Source organism: Spermophilus citellus, assembly GCF_964194105.1.
Source record: "Spermophilus citellus genome assembly, chromosome: 4".
In the NCBI taxonomy this organism is placed as follows: Eukaryota; Metazoa; Chordata; class Mammalia; order Rodentia; family Sciuridae; genus Spermophilus; species Spermophilus citellus.
The window spans coordinates 17,906,420-17,920,157 of NC_138185.1; the positions used below are offsets into that span (position 1 = coordinate 17,906,420).

General features: G+C 41.6%; 1 protein-coding gene across 5 annotated transcripts in view; it reads left to right on the forward strand.

Annotated features, from left to right (window-relative positions):
- Positions 1-1,715: 1,715 nt before the first annotated feature.
- ZHX3 (zinc fingers and homeoboxes 3) overlaps positions 1,716-13,738 on the forward strand; it is a gene marked incomplete at its 3' end in the record, with an annotated part of 121,395 nt that continues 109,372 nt past the window's right edge. For 3 of the 5 annotated variants that reach the window (XR_014021450.1, XM_081289973.1, XM_081289974.1), the window contains exon 1: positions 1,716-1,851. Of the gene's footprint in view, positions 1,852-2,065; positions 2,202-2,314; positions 2,464-13,738 lie in introns of those variants that run through there. The other 2 variants (XR_014021451.1, XR_014021452.1) reach the window with 2 other exon arrangements.

Consider the following 13,738-nt stretch of genomic DNA (forward strand, 5'->3'; position numbering starts at 1 on the left):
ACTTTTGAGTAGAAATCTGGAGTGAGGGCACATGTCTTCTGAAATCTGGGGGAAGAAATAACAAGGGCAAAGGTGCTGAGGTAATAGTGAGCCTCCATATTCTGAAAGGAGTAGGGAAGGAGGCTAGTGTGGCTGGTTGATGAATGGGAGAGCAGAACAGAAAGAGACACAGTGAAAGGAGTGGGGAAGGGTTAAGTGGGAGAAGTCAGATCACACAGGATCTTGGAGATCCTGGAATAAAGGATTTTGGCTTTTTCTCTGAATGATATGGGAAACCACTGGATATTGGTGGTGGTGGGGGAGAAACATGTTTTAACTCAGGTTTTAACAAGATCCCTCAGGCTGTCATGTTGAGAGCAAGGTAGAATCAGGGAGGACAGGTAGGAGACTGTTGCAACATTTCATGGAAGAGAAGAAAGAATTTGAAAGGTAGAGCTGACATCTTTGCTAATGGATTACATGTAGATGATAGCAAGAGAGAAGTCAAGGAAGACCACAATGGTTTTAGCCTGTTATTACAAGGCTAGAGTTGACTTAACTGAGGTAGAGAAGATGTGTAAGGAGCAAGTTTGAGTGTTTGGCTCTGGACATGTTAAAGTTTGATACATTGCTCATACGAATAGATTTGCTGGTTTTCTGGATCTGAAGTTCTAATGCAATCTCAATTTAAAATCAGACTTATTTATTGAACACTAAGGTACTGTGTGGAAAGCTTTAATATGCCGTCATTTAATCTTTTCACTCATCCCATTGCTTAGTTACTAATATTGTCCTTCTACAGATGAGAGAGTAACACGTCTAAAGTCACTCAGCCAATTATTAACCAGCCAGATTAATGCAGAGCTGGGATTCCACCGGGGTATGTCAGACTGAAGGGTTCTGTTATTAAGCAAAGACTTCTAAAGGTGGGGACTAAATTTTTGAATATATTTTCCACAAACTTGGGTTTCATAATAAAAAAAAAAAAAACATGCCTGGCACATGTGACAGGAGTTCAGAAAAGTGCCCAATGTCATGCTAGACACACAGGGTAAAGAGCTATGAAGAAAGGATAGCATTTTTGGAGCCAACGAAGCTGACACTTGGAAGCCCAAGTATCTGAAGATTTAATAATGTTAAGGAAGCGGTGATCCTAAGTTTGTTTTGGCTATTACGACTTTTAAGAAAAAGAAGATATTAAAAACTGCAGTGAAGCCTTGGTGGGGTAAAAGGAAGACCAATTACCAGAGGACGTTTATTGGGAAACATTGCACTGGAAAGAGCGAGGGCGGACTGGTCTAGGGCCCCTGCCCAGTCCACACCCTTTTGAAAGCGTAGCCTCGCTTGGCCTTCCTTAGGTGGTCCTCTGGAAAGACCAGGATGTGGAGCACAAAAGCCGGGAACCTCTGAGGCCCGGGCATCCGCCCCCACCCCCTCCTCCCGCGTCTCCCGCTTCTCCAGCCTCCACGCGGCCAAGAGCGGGGCAGGCGTCCGCGCATGCGCCCGGGGTAAGGTCCGCTTCCCGCGACGTCAGGGGGCTCGCGCCCGCTCGAAAGCCCCACCCCCTTGACGCCTGAGGCGACCTGGGCGGGGGGCACCGGACCACGCCCCCAACCGAATCGAGCGGGGCCGAGTGAAGCCGAACGTCTCCGAGCGCCGCCGAGCCGAGCCGAGCCGAGTGGCCCGGAGTCGGTTGGTGCAGCTGCGTCCCCGCCGCTCAGCAGTCCGCGGCTCAGGCGCCGCCGCCGCCGCCGCCGCCGCCGCCTCCGCGGGGCCTGCGCCGGCCGCCCGCCCGCCTGCCGGGAGGGAGGGAGGCCCGCAGCGCCGGGAGTGCGGCCCGGCCGCCGCCGTCGCCGCCGCCGCCGCTGCCAGGTGAGCGTCCGCCGCGGCCCGCCGACCCCGTGTGCCCCGGCGACTGTCAGTACCCGGTGTCTGTGTGTTTCTCTGCCTGTCAGCCTCTGTGTCCGCGCGAGCTCCTTCCCGCCAGGCCTGGCCCCAGCCCGGCCCGCAGGCTAGGTCAGCCCCCTCCGCCCGCTGCCCCCTGTCTTTCTGTCAGCCGCCAGCACCCCCATGCTGGGAGGCTCCGCCCCTTCCCCCCGAAGCCCCGCCCTCGCCCATCTGTCATCACTCCCCGCTCCAGGCTCGGGCGCCCTGGGGTCCCTGGGGTCATTGTGGTCCCAAGGGCCACACAATTGCGAAAGGAGCAGAATGGTTGGTGGCGGGTAAGTAGGGTGTCCGCGGGGGCGCGCCTGGCGGTGTGAGAGTGCATGTGTGAGCGCCGCTTGTTTCCACTCCGGTGGGTCGCTGCCCGCTGCTGGGCTGGACAGCCCATGCCTCTGGTGTAAAGAGCATCGGCTCCGCCAGGGAAGGCAGCTGAGCCGGGGCACCAACCACTCGGGGTACAGTAGAATCTTGAACCCTGGGCTGTTGTTTCCCCACGTAAAACACTACACGTGGATCTCAGGTTCTCGGATGCCGTGAGTGGTATGTGAGCAGAGTTTGCGGCTTGTTAAGTTTGGGATTTCATTCAGAGAAACCTGTTGGAAGTGATTGAGGAGTGGGTGGGATGTGGGGCTCAGGTGGAAGTGAGAGCTTGAGTCATTTTGAGTTGCATGGTTTGCATTTCTGCCTTGAAAAAAACTGTTATGGACTGGGCAGGGGCGGGGTGGTGTTTTTATTTATGTCCTGTGAACGCTAGAATATATTTGTAAATGTTTATTCATGAGGCATCCACACATTTTCAATTTAAAAATGGATTACGGCGGTTTCCATTTATATACATGTTCTTGTACGTTGTTATCTTGAGGTTCTTTATTTGTGGTAACTTAGTATTGCAGTATTTCAAAACTAAGAGAAAAATGCGTCCTAAAACAATTGGTATTTTGCCGAATAATTCTCAACTACAGAGAAAGAGCCAAAAGCGCACTTCATTAGCTGGAACAACTTATTTGGGCTTAATTTGTTTCTAAGAGACGTACAATGGAAAAATCCAAAAGCAGCAAAATAGTATCAAAGCGACTTAGAAAATGAATGAAAAGGGCCTTTTTGTTGCTGTCTTGGAAAGATGATATCAAAGTTGTTTTAGGGGACAGAGCTACTATGTAATGATAAATATTAACTAAGTTGGTTTTGTGACCTTGATACATTGAGCTACTCGATTTGTGCAGTGGTTCATGATAGGCAAACATTGCATGGGAAGTGTGGTAGTTTTGGGAAAAAATGTTCTCTGTGTTGTTTTCGGTTTTGTTTTTTATATATTGAAGTAAGATTTCAGACTAGGACAGTCTCATGGTGAAGTAGGTTTTTTTTTTTTTAAAGGTAACATTAAAAGTTACAAAATAATTCATATTTAAGACAGAAAACTTGAAAAACGAAAATGTAAGAAAAACTCTGTAACCTCAAAAACCACAATATTTATGTTTTTAGTTTTGTTCCCATGTGTACATATTCTTTTCTTGCAAAAAAACGCTATCAGACTATAAGAATTTTATTGTATGCTTTGCCCCCTTTCGCTTATAAATAGATTATGAGTCTTGGTTTTATGAGTAGGAACTTGTGTTCCCTTTTTAAAAAATAAGTCAGGTTGTGCCAGTTCTCTGCTTAGAGCCCTCTAACAGCTTCTTATCTTAAAATCTGAAGTCCTTTCTGTTGCCTGCTAGGCTACCTCTTGGTTCTGACTTCCAGCCTTGCCAGACTGATGTCTCTGCTGTTCCTTTAAAACTTCAAGCAACTCCTGTCTCAATGCCTTTGCATTTTCTTGTCCTTTTGCTGAGAACTTTGGTCACTGGATATTATCATGATTGACTCCCTTACTACTTCAGGTCTCTGCTCAAATGTAATCTTGCTCTATAAAATATATCTCACCCCCTGTCCTCTCTTGCTGTGCTTTATTTACAGTCACTTATTTGTTTGTTGGTTTATTCTCTCTCTCCCTCATCAACCCAGAAAAGTGAGATTTTTTTTTCACTGATGTATTTTCAGGGCCCAGACTTATACCTGGCCTTTTGTAGGTACTTACTATTTGCTGATTGAATGAATGTTCATTATCCATCCATTCACATGACCTTGCTGCAGGTCTAGATAGCTATATCATTAGTCTCTTTAAAAGTCCCAACATTTTTCTCCTTTCCATATCTGAGAATTATTTTATAAAGTGAGGTTTATTATATTAAAAAGAGTTATAGTCTTGATTTAACTTAAACAATTAAGGGAAGGAACATTTTTGGCAAATGTGACTGCGTTTCTTTTTTATGCATTATCCCCTGTGTCACACTGGGAATCTTTGTAAAGTATAAGGTGTCCCAGTTATGTTTACAGCTGTGATTTCAACTTGGTTGTTCTAAGTAATAGTAGTATAAGCCTCAAAAGCAGAGTGGGCTTTTTGTGTCAGCAGATACCCAGAGATATAATTATAGGTTTAATGTGTTTTTATTTGGGGAATAGCTGTTATATTTACTTATTTTCTTGGCAGTTCTATCCTTTTCATCTCCCTGCTTATCAGTTTTTGGCTGGCTAGCAGGTACACTTACTTTTTTTAATTTAACTTTTAAAGTAAGTCCTTGACCTTTTGAGCATTTTACATCTCATGTGCCTTTTAACTGTTTGAAAGTAACATTTCATCTTTCAGGATGAAACAACATCTGTAGTAAAACATACAATTGAATTTTTAGTTATAATTTATAATTATAAGGGTGGGAAAACTATCTTTTTTTAAAGAAAGAGAGAGGGGGGAGAGAGAGAGAGAGAGAGAGAGAGAGAGAGAGAGAGAGAGAGAGAATTTCAATATTTATTTATTAGTTTTTGGCAGACACAACATCTTTGTCTGTACATGGTGCTGAGGATCGAACCCGGGCCGCACGCATGCCAGGCGAGCGCGCTACCGCTTGAGCCACATCCCCAGCCCGGGAAAACTATCTTGAGGCAGAATTTTTACAGAGAAGATATAATGTGAGCTTTTTAGAGGTTTGAACTTTAGGTGGACTACTTTTAGTGAGTTTTTGAGAGGAAAAAAAAAGGTGTTTTGTTTTTAAGGATCCTAGTCCAGAGACCTTCAAGACCTTTTTTTTTTTTTTTCCTTATGTTCTAAATATACAAGAATGGTGAGGGAGGGTAGAATACTAAATGAAATTTTCATTCTTTTTAAAAGCCTAAAGGGATTGTGTTAGGAATTTATTTTTGTTCCGTAGGCTTTTGTTGAACATGTATTTGGGCAACTCTGTTTCGTGTGGGTTGCTTAATCGTGTTCAGTTTTAGATTATCAGCCTGCTTTCTTATTCTTTTTTCAGTTCCTTCACTTCTTTCGTATTCTGTCTGATCTTATCCAGTCCCAGGATGTTAATACCCTCTGGATGCAGATGACTCCCTCTGCTTTGCCTCCTGCCCTTTCTCTGGTTCTAGACTTGTATTTTCAGCTATGAGGCCTTCTTGTTGTCTCTGCTTGCTGCCTCACTGTTTTCTCAATCTTCACATGTTCAGTATTGATCTCTTAACCTCTCAAATTTGTATTCATCATTCTTGACCACTCATATCTGTCTCCCCACCAGCCTTCCCTGTCTCAGTGTCATTTCTCTCCATTCATTGTTCAGGTCAGGTACCTGAAAGTTGTCCTTACTTCTTTTTTCTTTTTTTCCATGTTTTTTTTTTTTTAATTGGCACATTATAGTTGTACATGATAGTGGGACTTTTTGTTATATATTTGTATATGTACACAATTTAACAGTATGATCTGGCAAATATTATTTCCCAGTTTTCCCCTTTCCCTTCTCTCCTCCCTTTACTGGTCCCTTTCCTCTACTCCACTGATATCCCTTCAATTTTCTTGAGATCCTTCTACTCTACCTTTTTCTTCCTTTTTTCTCTTTAGCTTCTACATATGAGAGAAAACATATGACCCTTGACTTTCTGAGTTTGGCTTATTTCACTTAACATAAATGTTCTCAAGTTTTATCCATTTTCCTGAAAATGACACAATTTAATTTTTTATGGCTGAATAAAAGTCAATTGTGTGTATATATAGCATTATATCATTTGTTGATGTAGTTGTCCTTCATTCTTCCTCTTTCTCCATCCCATGTTGAGTCCACCACATGGCCCGTCAGCCTAGCCACCAGAATATTACAGATCCTTCATTCCTCTTCTTCCTAAATCAGCCACCCTCTTCTTTTGGCTGGATGAAGGCTGTCACCTCCTAGTTGGTTTCCCAGCTTCATTCTTACTTTCTTTCTAGCACATTCTCTCATGGCAGCCAGAGTAATCCTACTAAAAAGTAAGATCATGCCACCTCCCTGCTTAGTGGCTTCTCACTTTCCTTAGAGTCATATCCACACTTACTCTTGAGGCCCCCACACCCTCTCCCTCTCCCAACCCCTGCTTACTGTCACCATGCTTGTCAAGTTGAGTACTGTCAATTTGTTGAATATGCCAAATTCTCTTCCTTTTTTGTGTACCCTCTGCCTGGCATTCTTCTCCCCACCCTTGTCATAGAAAGACCCTTTTCAAATATCCACTCAGCTAAAGTGTCTAGTCCTCAAAGTGGCCTTCCCTGATTATCCCTTCATTATCCATTAGTACACATGCAGTTCTTGCTTGTAAGTTCATAAAAATTCCAAATATTTTATTTATATGTTTGTTGCTTTCCTTAAGTGGTTAACTCTCCCAACAGACTACAAAATTTATGAGTACAGGGACATCCTTACTTTGGTTATGGCACAGCCCTGGCACCCACTGCTCTGCCTAGAATCCAGTATTTTTACAGGTGCTCAAACATTTTGAATATTAATTGTTATATCAGCTAACCATTTTTTTGAGACTTACTGTATACCAGATCCACTATTAAATGTACTCTCACATTATGTCTAAACCTTTGGGAGAATTCAAAAGGTGGTGATGATAATTACGTTGCCATTTCTATTTCTGAGTTGAGAAAGTAGAGTTTAGAGTAGTTAGGACTTTTTAAAAATATTTATTTTTTAGTTGTTGGTGGACACAATATCTTTATTTCATTTTTATGTGGTGCTGAGGTTTGAACCCAGTGCCTCATATGTATGTGCTAGGCAAGCTCTCTATTACTGAACCACATCCCCAGCCCAAGTTAGGACATTTTTAAAGCATATAGCTAAGAATGTAGTGGTGTTAGGATTTTAAAGCACATGACCTGATCTTTGGACTATCCCTATTATTCATCACTGCCTTCTGGTACAAATATAGGAATGAATGTGAGATATGCTGTGATATTAATGGGACCTCATGTTTGTTTTTAAGCATGTATGGGGACTTTGAAAAAATAAGAATGCTTGCTTTAAAGAGCAAAACTTATGGAAAGTTTTTCTTAATAGCCATTATGTCAAAGCACATAGGTTAGTTTGCTTTCAGGCTCTGTTTTAATTTTCTTTGCCACTTTCTAGCTGCTAGTCCTTGGAAAAACTACTTGTTTGTTTTTTTCAATTGCAAATTGAGAAAAACCTTATCTTTCAAGATCATTCTAAGGAGCCGAATTATACACACACAAAAAGAGACACACTATTTTATTTTTTTCCACTAGAAAGATACCACCATCATACTGTTTACTTCAGGAATGCTCACCACCAGGGTGCTTACGTCAGGTCAGATAACCATGTGAACAGGGTCATGGTTCAGACATGACAGACTTGGCAGTTCTTGTGATGGAATACCGGCACAGTCGAATTTTCTGGTGGGATGGCTTATGAGCATGTGCCAGTCTGGTGGCTTGTCATCCCTGTGAAATAGAGGGGAGATTATCTGCTAAGAATAAGTAGGAATAGGTCAGAGGAAAAATGAGAAATTTTGATGAACCATTGATGTCAGGAAGAGGAAGACAGTGTCTCTGATATCCAGGCAATATTCAGGACTCTATTGGGAGACTATGGACTGATTGGAACATCTGGTTTTAGGAGCAAAAAAGGCATATATTTGGATTGAACCAGAGTTGGGGTTTGCTAGGGATGACTGGCAGAAGGACAGTGGGTCAGAAAACAGAGTATTTTTCAAGGAGTGATTAACATGATAGATGGGGTGTAGGCTAAATAAGGAGGAGAAGAGGACCAGTGGTGTTGATGAAGTCAAGGAATGGGTGTATTGGCGTGATGGAGTAATTGGATATGGTCAGAGAGGAATATGTGAGTGGAAGATTTCAGAATTGGAGCACTTAATTACTGGTCATGGCAGACTTCTACATTTCACCACAGACCTGAACCACTGAAAAGAAATGAACTCAGCGAAGAACACTAAAATGATGAAGTCAGATAACCGAGTGACCAGAGTGTTGTTTGGGTCATCCTTGTGGTCAGAGAAGCCATCAGAAGGATGGCAAGATGTTTGGGGTAAAGAAAAAGAAGGTGGGCCAGTTCTTTGGCAAATTAGGTGGGGTCAGAGGTCCTGGCAATGGAGAGAGGTATTACAGCCAGTCTGTAAGATTCTCAGAGGATTGAGGGTTTTGCCTGAAGGAAATGGAAAAGCATGACCTGTACGATTTATGGTTGCCAGGTCTGTCTAGAATAAGTTGACCTTGGCCCAGTTTCATTATGCTTCTGAAGGAATCCCAATTCAAGTGGGCAATACTTGTGGCATGTAGAACTGTTTCTAAACTGTGATGAAAGTCATCTGAGGGTGTGTTAAAAATAAAGATTCCAGGATCTATCTCGGGCCCCACTGAACTAGAATCTCTAAAGAGAGGAGTCTGAGAATATATATTTAACACCCTCCTCCACATACACTCATTTGGTACTTCTTTTATAATTAGGTAAGTTTGGGGAATATGTCTGTAGTGATTAAGAACATAGGATCTGGAAGCCAACTGCTTGGGTTTGAAGGAGGTGAGACTGGTGGGAGTAAGCCTTCGTGCATCATTCTTAGTAGCTTGGCTCTCCAGGTGCATCTGATACCAGAAGTAATGACTCATCACTCATTGGTTAACAATAGGGATACATTCTGAGAAATGAGTTGTTAGGTGATTTTGTCATTATATGAACATGATACAGTGTGCTTACACAAATCTAGATGGTACAACCTAACACAGACATAGCCTATTGCTTGGAGGCACAAACCTATCCCATATATTACTGTACTGAATATTATAGGCAGTTGTAAAACAGGAAAATATCTAAACATAGGAAAAAATACAGTAAAAATACTAGGTGGTAAGAATTTTCAGTTCCATTGTTATCTTATGGGACTGTCATCATATAGTGTGGTCCATTTTTTATTAAAACATCAATATGCACCATGTGACTGTCTAGTGATATGCTGGTGGTAAACAGAAAACCAGAATGATAATGGAATGTATATAGTCTGGATATGAGGTTAGAAATTGAGGTAAGATAGAGTTCCAAGTGATGTTAGTGAGGCTTTTGTGGGAAAGGAATAGTCTGCCAAGTTGGCAGTCCCATTGAATACTCATCTATCTCATTCCTGAGCACCTTTGTCAGGGATGGTTGGTGATATGCACAAGAGCTCTTTGGGTGGGGCCATGGTAACCTAAAGGACATAGCTGCTGCCTGTCTCTCTTGTCTTAGCATGGCAAAGCACAGAGAAATTGACAGAAAGCCTGTGAAGCCATGCACAGAGTTGCTCTTCCTGCTCCGGGCCTCTGTATGCCTGGTTCCTGAGCTTGGCCTGCTGCTTCAAAGGTGCATCTTCTTGCCATAGAGTGAATTCTCTCTCACTGATGTGTGTTGTTCTGGATGAGTCCTCACTCCCTTGGCAGGCCCATTTCTTGCCATGATACGTTAGTTAACAATGGCTAGAACATGAGGCCATCCTTACAAATGGTCATTGTTATGCCTAAGACCTTGCATTCAGTTTTTCCTTTCCTGTGTTAAGGCTCTGTTTTCACTCCCATTCGATTCAATTCTTCAATTTTCCAGGAAGCTGAAAACCCACAAGTTGTCTTTTGTGCTGAAATGGGGCCTAACCCAGATTTGTGATCTCCTTGAAAATCAACATATGTGGTTTAAAAAAGATGACATTTCTTTCTATTTATTCCTGATAATGTTAATAGAATTTGAAAATGTTAATAATGTTAATAGAATTTGTTATATGTCCCATTTTACCATACAAAGAACTAGAATGAATTCTCTTGGAGGGGCTTTAGTATTGTAGGGGTTACACTAAACCTCAATAGAAAGCAAATCAGATACCGTCCTCCTCTGGTCTAATAGCACAGTCTGTTGACCCGTAGCTAGGGAGTCATCATAGATTTGTTGAGTGACTATAGGTCTGGGGACAGAAAACCTTGGTGTCTTTGCTTACTTTTGCCTTTTTTCAATTATATGAACTTAGGCATTTGCCTCTATTTCCTGTCACTTGAAATGAGAGGTATTTTTCCTGATTTATAACATTTTTATGATACTTAGATGAGACTGCATACAAAAGAATTTGAAAAGGTCAAGTTCTTATATATGCAAATATAGTTGAGGATAGTCTGAAAGACCCTCAGACCCTCAAATCCCCCGTCCAAAGGAGAACTACGTGTCACACTAGCTGCAAAAGCAAGAGGCAAGTTTATTAATACACAGGCGCCTGCGGGTGCACAGCCAAACCTCAGCCGAAGCTTTGGTGTACTGGCACACCGGGCTTTGGGGTACAGTTCTTTTATAGGGAGAGGGGAGCTGTTTCCCGCCTAGCACACTAACAGGTATCTCATTGGTTCTTTTGAATCCAGCATTAGGGTAAACTTGCTTTTCACTATACGTTCTTGGAAAACCTACAGGGTTACATTCCATTCTCAAGCATGTCCTGAGTATGGGTGCAGTGCTCTTTCTCAACCGGTTATATGGTAAGCTCATCCGGTACTTGTGCCTATTTATTGCATACTTTTACTTTCGCAACAAGGCCTCAGGTTATGGGGCTGGAGTCTTTCATTCCCCCCTTTTTCTATGTCATGGATAGAATCTTATATCCATTGTTCCGCCTGTTCAGATTCTTGGACTAAGTTTGTTTGTGACCCTGCCTGCTGCTGGAGTAGCTGATATTGTTGAGTGAGAACCATAGTTTGAATTACAGAAAGTCTTTCTTTCATGGACTGTACTAGTCTGTTAAGTATGCAGGGCCCAAATGTCAGGATTAACAGTAAAATAACTAAAGGACTCGCTAAGGTGGATAGCAAAGTAGTCAGCCATGGGGATTTGTTAAACCACTGTTCGAACCATCCTTGTTGTGCTTCAAATTCTTTCTGCCTTTTTACTAACCTTTCAGTAACTTTTTCCATAGTTTCGCGGACCACCCCTGTATGGTCTGCGTAGAAGCAACATTGCTCTTTTAAAGCCACACAAAGACCTCCTTTCCTACTTATTAACACTAGTGTCCTGCGTTTCCTAGAATCGATTTCAGCATGGCCTCCATTTTAGATTTCACTCGATATTAGACCCCGATTTTTCTAACTATACTGACTACCTAACTTTAAATCTGGCTTCATTCCCCCCCCCCCTAATTTGGGAACTCCTTACTGCTGTGAGGAAGGGGGACGAAGAGAATCTTTCTGGCTTCTTCAGGCTGAAAAGGGACGGCGTGGGGCAAGCAGTTTGGAGTCCCCCTTAAAAATATCGGGTCTATCGAGTGGTCCATGATAAAAGTCCAATTGAGAAGTAATAGGCTGGAGGGCCATTCTAATGATAGGTGGTCTATAAGAGAAACAAGAACTCATTAGTACTGGAACCATATTGATGCAGTAATAAATGCCACAGCACAGGAATATGCCAATGAGTATAATGACCAAGACAAAGATTAACAATGTTTTCCATCAGGCAGTACCAGGAACTAGGAGCTAAGATATTGTTTTCATGACAAAGTTGTTGAGGACATGGCTTCCATCTGAGCATGTAAATCTTTAAGGATATTTGTTACATTGTCAGAAATGTCAGGGATGTAAACACAACAACTAACATTTAGGGTTACAGTTGTCCTTCCCTTAAGATATAGTTTAATTTAATATCATCTGATCTTGCAAAATCCTTTTACTAGTATGCCCTGTGTCTAATAGAAATCTTTAATTCTGTTACCTAGGGCTGGATACTCATACTAGCAAACACCAAGCCTACCTGTGTAGGTTAGGAATATCTGTGGGCCTTAAACTAAAAACTACTCTGGCAGTTTCTTTGGATAGTTATCAGGCATTCCTGTCTGAGAATCTCTTTTGTAGCCTCCAGTTTACTTATTTATGGAAGTTTCATTTAACTATCGTTATTATTAAAATGTCCAGGAATAGCTGTGTTTTGGCTTTGACTGTCTTTGCTAAGTGTTTAAGATGAAGCAAGTCAAACTGACTTTTGTTTCAATCTGTTGTTAACAGTCAGCTGAATTACTCTGGGAGTCCTCCGGAACTTCACAGCAGCTTCTCAGTTCTGCTAGTGCCATTTGCGCTAGGATGGGTCCAGGCCTTGCTTGACCATGTGGCTTCCCTCGGAAGCATCAGGGATGTCTCCCTTTTCTGATGACCCTCCTCTTCACAGCAAATGCACTGACTGGCTTCCTGTCCTCCACTGGTCTCATTAATCTCCCTGATCGGGAGGTTATGTGGCCTAGAGTTGCAGAGCCCTTTGAAGAAGTCCCTATTCCCTGGTTCAGACTGACTCAGAGGGCAAGAGCCAAATTTTTAATTTTAAAATTTAATCTTAAACATCCAGCAAAATAAGTTAACAGCCTTATATTAAGGGTACTGGGCTTTAATGTCTATCTCTCTATCCTGTAGGTGGCAACTCTCTATAACTCATTATCTTAAATTAACCCAGGTTGTGAGTTCTTAAAGCAGTACCTCTTTAATACATTAACAGGCAATTCTTAAATCATTTATAAGAAAACTACAAGATAAAATTATCAAGAGTAAAAACATTTAGTTCATATAATAGCTACCTTGAATTTTGGTGGAGTATATCCCCTGTTTGAGATCCTGGCAATCGTGACAAAAACCAACTTTTGGACACAATTTTAAATGTACTGAAATCTGGCTTACTTCTTTCATAGTCACTTTCACATGAGATGGGACATAGAGCCTTATCTCAAGTAAGGTGGGGCTCTTCATAAATCTTAAATACTATAGTTCTGAAGCTGATCTTTGGTTTTTAGACATTATTTTACAAAGCCTACATAAATTGTTGCCCAAGTTCACATGAATATTAGCTAACACAACATAATATCACATCTAAAACATGAATTAAAGGAAGGCTGGAAGCTTCTAACCTCTTGTTGGAAAATAGCAAAGTATTTCTGTTTTACAATAAAACCTTCACCCAAATTAGGCTCTCATTGACTTAAAAATACATTTAAATTGTATCTCAGTGTAGAAAGCAACATAGAACTTTACATATCTTACTGATAACAAGTCCAGTTATAGAACACAAATGATAAATAAATTTCCAACATGTTTTTTTCTTTTTAAGCCTAAAATTACCATACAACTTTAGAACATCAGCTTGATATAATGTTCTTTTGAAGCTTCTACCTTACAGACTTGTATACCTGAAAGATATGAACACATTAATAACACCATAATTACATTGATGTTTTTATATTAACCAAGTTTAGCTTTTAAAGAAATGACTAAGGGGGAGATGGCTGGGCTTAGATAAATGGCAGGCAGCCCGTCTATTGGCAAGTTTTTCCAGATATCATCACCAGCACCTGAAGAAGATCAGAGCGAATAAAAACAGAATGAAGATAAAAATTAGAGCAAAGATCAATTTCTGGCAGAAGTTCCATGTTGGGGGGCTGACAGAAAAGAGACCAAGGGCCATGAGGAAGCTTAGAA